This window comes from Camelus ferus, chromosome 31, assembly GCF_009834535.1.
Source record: "Camelus ferus isolate YT-003-E chromosome 31, BCGSAC_Cfer_1.0, whole genome shotgun sequence".
Classification (NCBI taxonomy): domain Eukaryota; kingdom Metazoa; phylum Chordata; class Mammalia; order Artiodactyla; family Camelidae; genus Camelus; species Camelus ferus.
In genome coordinates this window covers 18,350,786-18,361,103 of record NC_045726.1, presented here as the reverse complement: position 1 = coordinate 18,361,103, position 10,318 = coordinate 18,350,786, and the positions used below count along the sequence as shown (strand labels likewise).

General features: G+C 51.8%; 1 long non-coding RNA gene across 1 annotated transcript; it reads right to left on the bottom strand.

The window, feature by feature from the left end:
* Positions 1-294: 294 nt before the first annotated feature.
* On the bottom strand, positions 295-5,739 carry LOC116660717. Its single transcript, XR_004316317.1, has 3 exons — positions 4,871-5,739; positions 2,257-2,407; positions 295-978 (listed from the first exon to the last, which is right to left on the bottom strand). It is a non-coding gene; the product is annotated as an uncharacterized LOC116660717 (long non-coding RNA).
* Between the last annotated feature and the right edge of the window lie 4,579 nt (positions 5,740-10,318).

Below are 10,318 nucleotides of genomic sequence, written 5' to 3'. Positions count from 1 at the left end.
GACGAAGGTGTGGAGAAACTGGGTCATTCATACATTGCTGGTGGGAATATAAAATGGTAGCGCCTCACTGAAAAACAGCTTGGCAATTTCTTATAAACCTAAACTTGCAGTTACCATGGGATCCGCAATCTTGCACTATTGGACCTTCATCCAAAGAAACAAAGACTTGTGTTCACATCAAGACCTGCACACTAATGTTTATAGCAGCGTCACGGGTAATAGCCAAGACTGGAAACAGCCCGGGTGTTCTTAAACTGTGGCATGAGTGACATGCCAGAGAATCTACTCAATGGATTTTTTTTTTTAAATGAACTGCTGACGCAAGCAACAACTTGTATGAATCTCCAGGGAATTATGCTAAACGAGAAAGCCAATCCTAAGAGGTTACATACCATATGATCCCATTGGTGTATCATTCCTGAAATGACAAAGCTACAGAAATGAAGGTGGCTGCCAGGCATTAAGGATGGCGGGGGAGGGAGGCGGCAGTGAAAGGGAGGTGGTGTGAAATTACCACACAAGGGGTCCACGTGGTGACAGAGTCAGGTGGTGCCTTTGTCACTGGTCAAGGGCTGGCTGCCTGGCACACATGAAAGCCAATACTATGGCACTGGCTTTTGAGAAAAGAAAGAGCTTTATTGCAAGGCCCACCGGCAAGGAGACAGGAGGCTCGGCTCTCAAATCTGTCTCTCCCATCCAGGTTCAGGGAGAAATTTAAGGGGTGAGGGAAATTTCAAATTTGGGAAGCTGATTGGTTAGTCTCAAATCAGTCCACGTAAGCTACTCATGCTGCTGGAAGCCAGATTCTCCTTACTGAAAAACTTCTTGGTTCGTAAAGGACTCTGATGACAATATTTCTACCCTTTGAGCTCCACAGACTGAAGATTCCTGGGGTCGCCCTGGAGACACAGGTTCCCTGGCTTGCACATGCGCGGTGCTGTCTCTGTAAAACAGCTCCAGGTCTGATTAATCAACAACCTGTTTTAAGAAAGCAAAACCATGTTAAGCTGGGCGATGTTTCATGTGCTGTTTCACACTGACTGTGGTATGGGTACACAAACCTACACGTGTGATAAAACTGCATAAAACGCACACACCCCTACTCACATACACACACACAAATGAGCAGGTGCAAATCAGGAAATCTGAACACCGTCTAGGGTTTCCATCAGGGTCAGTATCCTGGCTGTGATATTACATGACAGTTTTGAAAGATGCTACCCTTGGGGAGACCGGGTAAAGGGCACACAAGATCTCTCTGTGGCATTTCTCACAATTGTATGTGAGTCTACAATTATTCTCAAAGTTAAAAGTTTAGTAATAGACTCATGTTCATAGTAGCATTATGCACAATAGCCAAAATGTGAAAGCAATCCAAGTGTCCATCGGTGGATGCATGGATAAACAAAGCATGGTCTATCTGTACAGTGGAATATTGTTCAGCCTTAAAAATGGAATAAAATCTTAAAAAACAAAAAAAAAAATAGGAATGGAATCTGACACACACTACAACATGGGTAAACCTTAAGGACATTACGCTAAATGAAATGGGCCGGTCAAGGAAGGACAAATACTGTGTGATTCCATTTATAGGAGGTTCCTAGAGGAGTCAAATTCATAAAGACAGAAAACAGAACGGCAGCTCGAGGGGCCAGGGGACTAGGAATGGGGAGTTGATGTTTAACAGGCACAGAGCATCAGTTTGGGAAGAAGAAGAAGTTCTGGAGATGGATGCTGGTGACGGTTACACAGCAATGTGAACGTGCTTAATGTCACTGAACTGTACACTTAAAAATAATTAAGATGGTAAATTTTACGTTATGTGTCTCTTACCACAATTAAAACAATTTTTTTTATGTTAGGAAAAAAAGACAACTAGCTTAAGAAAAGAAAAGCTGGAACTGACTCATTGGCTCAATTAGCTGAGACATAAGGTGTGGGTCTGGGTCCAGGCACGGCCGGCCCCAGGGCTTCTCATGGGGTCATCAAACCCGTCTCCTCCATCTCTGGGCCTGCCGTCCTCTCTGTCACATCATCTCAGGCCAGATCTCTCCATATGAGAACAAAGATGGCCAGGGGCAAGTCTAGGCTGACATTATTTATAAGTAATGACATCTGGAGAGAAGAGCTAAACCCCGTCTCTCCAAACAGTCATGTCAGTTCCTAAAAAGAAATTGACGATGCCAGCCCAGGCCTCAGGTTGCCCCCAGCGTGGGGTAAACGGGGCACATGACTGACCCCCCTGCCCAGTGTTACCGGAAAAGGACTGGGGTTCCATTTCTAGAAGGAAGGTCTGCAGGCAGGTCCACCAGCGAGCACACAAAATTCGTGACATCAAAATCGCGCTTCAATATGACAGTATCTAAGCCTCAAGAAACTTCTCCCAGCATAAGAAATCCTGGAGCATCTAGACACAAAAATAGGCGGAATTGTACAAATTTATGGAAACAATTCTCTGCTGATGACTAAATCACTAGGTCTGTGTAGTATTACAATTTAATATTTTAAAGAAAATGAGACCTTATAATCAGTGGAGCTAAAGAAGGTGGCTTGGAACTAGGAACAAAAGTTTTCTGTGCTTTGATGGCACAAATTTCTGCTGTATTTGGCAGGAAGCTTCATTTGTATTAAGAGTCCTCTTTTAGTGTTTCTAGAATTCCTCCTTGAAACAGTCCCCAGGGAGTGCCGGGCGAGGACACCGGGTACGCACCGTGTGACGCGTTTTTCATCCACTTTGCAAGCCCAACGTGTTGTGGGACAAGGCAGACTGATACCTCAGGTGGTAAAAGAATTTACCAGAAGCAAAGCAAAATGAAAGAGAAGTTTATTAGCTATGCCGCTACCAACAGCAGCGGGCAGACGGACAGAGGCGTCTGCGAGCCCCGAGGGCCGGTTGTGGAGGTCTTTTATGGGGGAGGGGTCACTGAACACAGGGGGCTGGGGGCTGTGTGATCAGCCTGTGCACAGGTTTCTGCTCGGTTGTAGGTGAGGTGAGAAAGCTGGGGTCCCTGAGGGGGCCGTGGGGTTCATGACTCCAATAAGGAGGAGACATGGCCTGAAACAAGCCATCCTGAGCTGTCGTGAGAGCAGCCGTTTCCAGGGCTACTAGTCCTGCAAAGGCAAACAGTCGTCAGAAAACGAGGCACCTTCTCTTTGGAGGGAATGCAGGTGCACATCTGAGAGCCCAGGAATGGGCAGGCGGCGTGTTAGGTGGTCAGACAAGTGGGGGCACCGGGCAGACAGGTGGAGGGGAGGGAGGAGGGCCCGGAAGATGGCGCTGTGCCCGCCTGCAGTGTAAAAGGACTTCACTTCTTCTAAATGAGTGTCAGCAAAAGACTGGTTAGAACCGGACAGCCATGACTGCCAGGTAGCAGAAAGGACTTAACCAGACAGGACCCAGGGCTCATTGCATTATAATTAACGTTGCAGGTTTAGGCTCCCCCAGCCCACGGGTGAGCCATTCATCAATCAAAAGACCAGCTCTGAGTGAGGGTATAAGAGAAAAGGGAGACCAAAAAAAAAAAAAAAAAAAAAAGAAGAAGAAGAAGAAGAAAAAGCTGCTTTTTCCTCCCGGGATCAGCCAGCCTCCCGTTCTTAGAGGCCTGCTTTTCCTTTTCTGAACCAATCTTCTAAAATCTTTCGCTGCACAACGCATCATCTCCCAACTGTAAACGTATCTTTCAGGTATGACAAGAACAGGGGGTCTCCCCTCTTCACCTACCAGGGTAACAGCGTGACTTGGAAGGACGCCAGGTGGCCCCATACACCGTAAGGTGCCTCTTTTGCTGAGAAAGGACTCGCAGGCATTCGCAGCACTTAGGCGTGAAGTGCAGAGGTGAAGCAGAATGGGGGCAGGGGTGGCGGCCTCTGCTGACGCGAAGGAGGTTAGAAGGAACCCCTGTGTGGCTCGCACAGCGGCCCTCCCCCATCCCGAGCCTGGAGGCAAAACCCGGGGGGAGGGGGGCCTGTAGCATCTCTGAGCGATTCTCCCTATGCATTTTCCTTGCTGTGTGCAGGCAGTGGTCCCCTGTGCCTCCCTCAGAACTCTGCCTGCAGCCTGACACCCTGAATTTACAGGGGCGCAAGTGGCTTCCTTGTCTGCAAGAGACAACAGAGCCTGCAGGGTCAGCATTCACGGCCTGACTGGGGAAGGGGGCCGCAGGACAGTGGCCCCAAGGGCAAAACATTCAATAACCATTAGATACACATACTGAAATGTCTCCCTGCAAAATGACACGTCTTCTGGGCTCTACTTTAAAATACCCCAGTAGGAAAACAATAATTAGGTAATTAACTAAATACTCCAGTGGGAGCGGGAGGGTGTGGCTCAGCATGCAGGAGGTCCTGGGTTCAATCCCCAGCGCCTCCCTTAAAGAAACAGATAAACAAAACTAATTACCTCCCCAACCCCCCAAAAAAGAAAAATTTTTTTAATGGTTAGAATGGTAAATTTATAAAACCAACAAATAAACCTTCAGTTTTGAAAAGTGAGGGGAGTGTGAAAACAGCAGAATGCTGAGGTGGCAGTGGACACGTGGGGTTCACCACATTTTTGTCTCCACTTCTGTGTGTGTTGGAAATGCTCCGAGACACAATAAATTTTAAAAGCTGTATCACCTCTGACCTCCTGCGGTGACGTCCCCTCGCAGCCCGTGCGAGGAGGGCGCGGTCGTCCGCAAACCCGGAACCGCCCCGGGCCGGGACCGGGACCGGGACCGGGACCGGGACCGCCCTCCAGGCCCCGAAGCCCCTCCCCGCCCCCCCCCCCCAGACCCCAGCCCCGGAGATCCCCGGGTGGAGGCGGGGCCCCAGGGTCGGTGCCCGCCGTCCGGCTTTTCTGATCGGCTGGTGCCATTGCTCCGCCCCCTACCGTTTCCACGTCGTCCCCCGAGGACGGGTGGCCAAACGGGGGAGGGAGACGCGCCGGCTGCGTGCGTCCTTGCTCCTTTCGCCGCGCAGCTGAGTTTCCGTCCACGCGGGGCGGCCGAGCCCCGCAGCAGCGGGAGCGGGCTGTGCGGGAGGTTTGCAAACAGGGCAGGTGCGGCGGGACGCGTGGCTGAACGGGGCGGCGCCCTCCGGCCAGCCTCCTCCCGGAGGCGTCCCCGCACCGCGGTGGCCGGAGAGCCCGGACCGCCTTCCGCAGACACCCTTGCCACCGAGGCCCTGAGTCCCGCACGCAGGCGGGAGACGCGGGCGGCGGGGAGCGGGGCGGGGAGACATCTCCTGGGACGGCTCCGGGGGCGGTTCTGGAGTCGCAGAGGGTCGGTGGTGACGCTGGCGCGGGAGCGGTATCCCGTTGTGCCAGACGCCTTCTGGTTCCCCTTGGTCCCTCCCGGAATTTCTTCAAGCCACTCGTCCTCTTTTTAATGAGGAATGAATCTCTTTTCGCTTAAACCCAGTTTACTGGTGGATTTACTTTGAATAACGGTAAATGCTACAAGGCGCCCAGTTTTTGTAAGGACTGAGGGGAGAGAGGGCTGTACTCAAGGGAGAACAGGTGAAAAGCTAAACTGGAACCGAAGATCCCAGTCGAGCTCCAGAAAGCACACCTCACCCTGCCTGGCCCGTGGCCTGCCCCGATCTGGGACCCCCACTCCCTGTCACTCTGGTTCTCGCCGCTGGAACCTGCGCCATCCGATCCGGTGGGTCCGCGGTCAGCTCCGTTCCGGGGCCCCCTGCAGAATCGGCTCCTTTCTCCACAGCTATGGCTCTGCTGGAACCATCCTCCTGCCCACTGTCTTCCCATCCTGTACTTCACGGGCAGTGAAGGTCATTGGCAGGGCTTGTCCTTTGCTGACAAGTGCGTCTATGTATGACCCCACCCTCATGCAGTCCTGGCCAACTTGGATCCCCTCGGGCCCAGGAGCATCTCCCAACCCCCTGGGTCCCCTCGGTCCGCATCCACTTTGTCACCTGCAGGTGTGGATCACTGAGTGTTCTTGTACGCGCACCCAGCCTCAGTCATCACTTTCTCTAAAATGCCTTCTCCCATTGAGTCGTCGCTGTTATGCTGGGCGCCCTGCACACGTGTCTGCCGTACCCCCACCACGTTGGTCTGCAACGGCCCCACCACATGCCTGTCCTCTCTGTCTGAGGGGAGGGACAGAAACCAGGGATCATTCCAGATGAAAGCAGGGTGTCAACAGATGCTTTGTAATGGAACTAAACTTACTCTTTGAATCAGGGTTTTTTCTGAGAAACAGAACCAACTGAATGTGTGTGGAGAGAGAAAGGTTTATTTTAAGGAATTGGCACACAGGAGTGTGGGGGCTGGCAAGTCTGAACTCTGCAGGGCAGGCTGGGGACCCAGGCAGAGTTGATGTTGCAGCTAGAGTCAGAATTCCTTCTTTGAGAGAGAGGGCAGTCCTTGCCCTTAAAGCCTTCAACTGATTGGACGAGGCCCACCCACATTATATAAAGTCATCAGCTTTGCTCAGAGTCTACTGATTTAAATGTTAATCTCATTTACATGCTACTTTCACAGTGATATGTGGACTGGTGTTTGACCAAACATCTCGGCACCACAGTCTAACAAAGATGACACATAAAATTAATTGCATTGATAATACATTTTGTCCAACACCTGCTAGTTGTTCAATAAGTGAGGGAGGAAGGGAAGGAGGGAGGAAGAGAGGAAGGAAAGGAGGGAGGGAGGGGGAGGGAGGCTTCACGCCCCACCCCGAGTTCGGTGTGCCAGGCTTCTGAGAAGACAACCAGGCTCCCCGATCCACCTAAACTGTGTGGTGTTAAAAAAACAATGTTCAACCCAGTGAAGGTTAAAGCTATAAATGGCTTTACTGAGTGACTCGTGAATCAGCCGGCATCCATCTAGCAAGGAGGGGCCTCCAAAGGGCCGCAGAAAGGGAAAGGCTTTTAAAGGCATGACAGGAAGTCATAAGCGGAAAAGGACGCTTGCAGGCGTGGGTGACCTACCTGCTGGCGGGGAGGCGTCTTTGTGGTAGACTACCTCGCCTTCCTCAGGGACGTGGAGAGGGTCCATGTAACAGGCTGCCTCACTGGTGCCAACCAGCGGGATCCCATTCCCGAGAACGGCTGGAATGGCAGTGGGTTAGGTATTAAGCCCTGGCTCCGGGGGCCTGGCTTAGCGTAAGTGACTCCGTTTTAGGCCTGTGGTTTCCTTTTTAACAGTAGCTAGGTGAGGTTTTCTGGAAACAGGGCATTTCTTTCTTCTAGCTTTAATTCCTGGCTCTTTTTGTTTTATTTTGTTCTGAGGGGGAATTAGATTTTTATTTATTTATTCGTCTTGTTAATGGAGGTCCTGGGGATTGAACCCAGGACCCTGTGCGTGGCGCGCACTGTACCACTGAGCTATGCCTTTCCTCCCAGGTTCAATTCCTGACCTGTCTGGTGCTGGCTGAGTTGAACCGACACCTCACTGCCTCCTTCCTCTGGGATTAGCCCGGCCTCCCTGGGTTTCCCAGGAGAGTCAGGGACAGTCACTGCCTAGTTCCTGCCAGTGGACAGGACCTTATGAGAAGCAGCAGGACTAAATGTGCCTTCGTCAGGCTCCCAACCCCCACCTCAAATTTCAAACTGTAGCCCATTTTAAACCAGTATTCTCTTGCTTGCATGTCTTAGCTCTCCCAAACCAGAGTCCTTGCTGACCACACGCTGGCATCTCTGAGGGCGGGCCGCGATATCTCCAGAAGGCACCCGCACCCAGGTGTATCTCCCCAAATAGTCACACATAACGTGATGTGTTATTTTAACGTACTCCAAACACTCTCTTGGAATGTAGTTTCAAACACATCGAATCACTTTCTTATGATGCAGCGAGAAAACTCAAAACACAATTTATTTGTACAGGGAACTATATTCAATATCTTGTAATAGCCTTTAATGGGGGAGACTATGGAAAGGAATGTATATGTGTGCGCATAACTGAATCACTATGCTGTGCGCCAGAAGTTAACGCAGCGTTGTAAGCCGACTGTACTTCAATCTAAAAAAATTTTGAAAGTTTAGTTGTGACAGATTCCACTAGGAAAAAATCTTGCTTAGTTTTCACTTTCTGTGACCAGTTCCTCCTCTTTTAAATATTGTTTAAAATTGTCCTCATCTGGAAACTACTATATGCCATTCATGCCATTTAACTACGTTCCTTATCCTTCTTCTAGACCGATTCTAAATTTGCTTCCTGTTTTCAGAAGGTGTCTGCAAGACAATACAGTGATGTTCCCAATGAGAGTCACACTTCATCAGCAGAACCCTTTGTTCCCCAGGATAGGAAATTTCTAAGAGGAGTCCCTACCCTGGAACACCCTGGGTGGGCACGGGCTCGGGGGAGCAGGGCTGCGGGGCTCTGAGGAAGGCGCTCCCTGAGGCTCAGGTCAAGTTCAAGTTCAGGGACCAGCCTGGAGCTCAGACTCAACAGGGTGCTTTCCCAGAAATTCTGGTACCGACGGCAGGCAGATGTTAAAGCCCGCAGCCGCACGTTCTCGGCCAGCTGAGAACATCAGCATGACTGCTGGGAGGCCGCACAAGAGCGCGCTCGCTCACCGCGCACTTCTGACAGCTCGCCCTTGACTTCGGGCACTTCTTTTCTTTACACTTGAACCTCCGGTGAGTAACAGGTCCGCTCTGCCCAGGACTGTCCCAGTTTTGAAACTGAAAGCCCCGTGTCCCTGGTACCCCCTCAGTCTCAGGTAACCTGGACAGCTGGTCACCCTACTTGAGGCCAGTGGGCATGTGACTCAAGCCCGAACTGAGACCCTCGGGAGAAGCACACCAGGTTCACAACAGGCAGAAATGAGCAATGCTGCTAGAAGCGGGGAGAATGCTGACTTGAGGAAAGGGCTACCGACTGATCGCCTGGGGTCTGCGGGGGAGACTGGTCACGTTCCAGTTCCTTCTCTGGTGCAGGTGGCGTGGAGAGTCAGTTTGTGAAGGTGCCGTGAACTGCTCCACGTGACACGTGGGCTTCTCTGTGGGCCACACGCTTTAGTACAGAGCGGCCATGAGAGAGGGGAGGTGGGGAGACGTGCCGTGTCCCTAAGGACCGCCTACGGGGTTTGCATTATATTCCATCTTTGAGACTGTTGTGCTCTGATCTTTGTCCCCTCACAGTTCATATGTTGGAGCGTTAACCCCCAGCGTCACTGTATTTGGAGATAAGGTTTCAAAGGAGGGGCTCAGAGTCAAATGAGGTCATAAGGGTGTGGCCCTAATTTGATAGGACTGGTGTCCTGAACAGAAGAGTGAGCGACACCAGGGCGCGTGTGCGCTCTCTCTGTCTCTGTCACTCTGTCTCTGTCTCTCTCTGTCTCTCTCTCTCCCCCTCCACGCGTGTGCACTGCAGAAGGACCACGTGAGGACACAGCGAGAAAGCAGCTGTCTCAGTCCAAGAAGAGCTGTGTCTTCAACACCAACCTTGCTGGCACCTTGATCTTGGACTTCAGCCTCCAGAACTGAGAGAAGTGAACATCCAGTGTCTAACCCACCCGGCCTGGGGCGTTTTGTCTTGGCCGCCGAGCAGAGGCAGTGAGACCTGTCTCGAGTACCCTGCAAGAAGTCTCTCCCTCCCTCCTGGACCCCTGGCGTCCCAGTCCCCGCCGCGAGGCAGCCATCATTAGCAGTACCCTGGGTACCCTTTCAGAGGCGCACTGCGCAAGGACAGAGGGTGGGACGCTGCCTGCTGCTCGGTGCGGCCCTGCCCCCCGCGGTTTTCACTTTTCTTGTGGAACTCGCTTCCGTATCAATAAGGAAGAACCTCCGCTAGTCTTCTGATCGGGGGCAGAGTATACTACTCAACGAACGTACCGTCATTTATTAACCCTTTCCTCTATTAATGGACGTTTGGGTTATTTTCAATATTCCGATTCCATGTTTCAAAGGAAAACTTTTACTCACGTCAGGTCAGCTGTGTGTGCGGACACCTGAGAAGTTTGTAGGCGTGGCCTGACGAGGCCTCCTGGTCAACGTGTCAGCCATTTCAGGAGCTCTAGCAAGGGGGCCCTCCGCACACGTGGGGCCCAGGGCACTGGCAGCACCCTCCTCACGTCCTCACCCCGGCGTGCTGTCACGCTTAGTGACCTTTGCCAACATGAGAGGGGAAAGTGACCGCTCAAGACCATCAACACGCTCACCTTTTAGTTTTCTCCTCGTTTCAGCGAAATGGTGCCAAGCCCTACGTGCTGGTCAAGGGCTCCCACAGCTGAGGGCTTGCTGAGAGAGGACAGGGAGCAGCCACGTGGCACCTTGGCTGGCGGCCACAGGGCCCAAGCCATTGCGCAAAACCTTCATCGGTCAGCAGGATCTTGCATCCTGAAGCCCATTTAGGTGTGACAACAAATGTGTG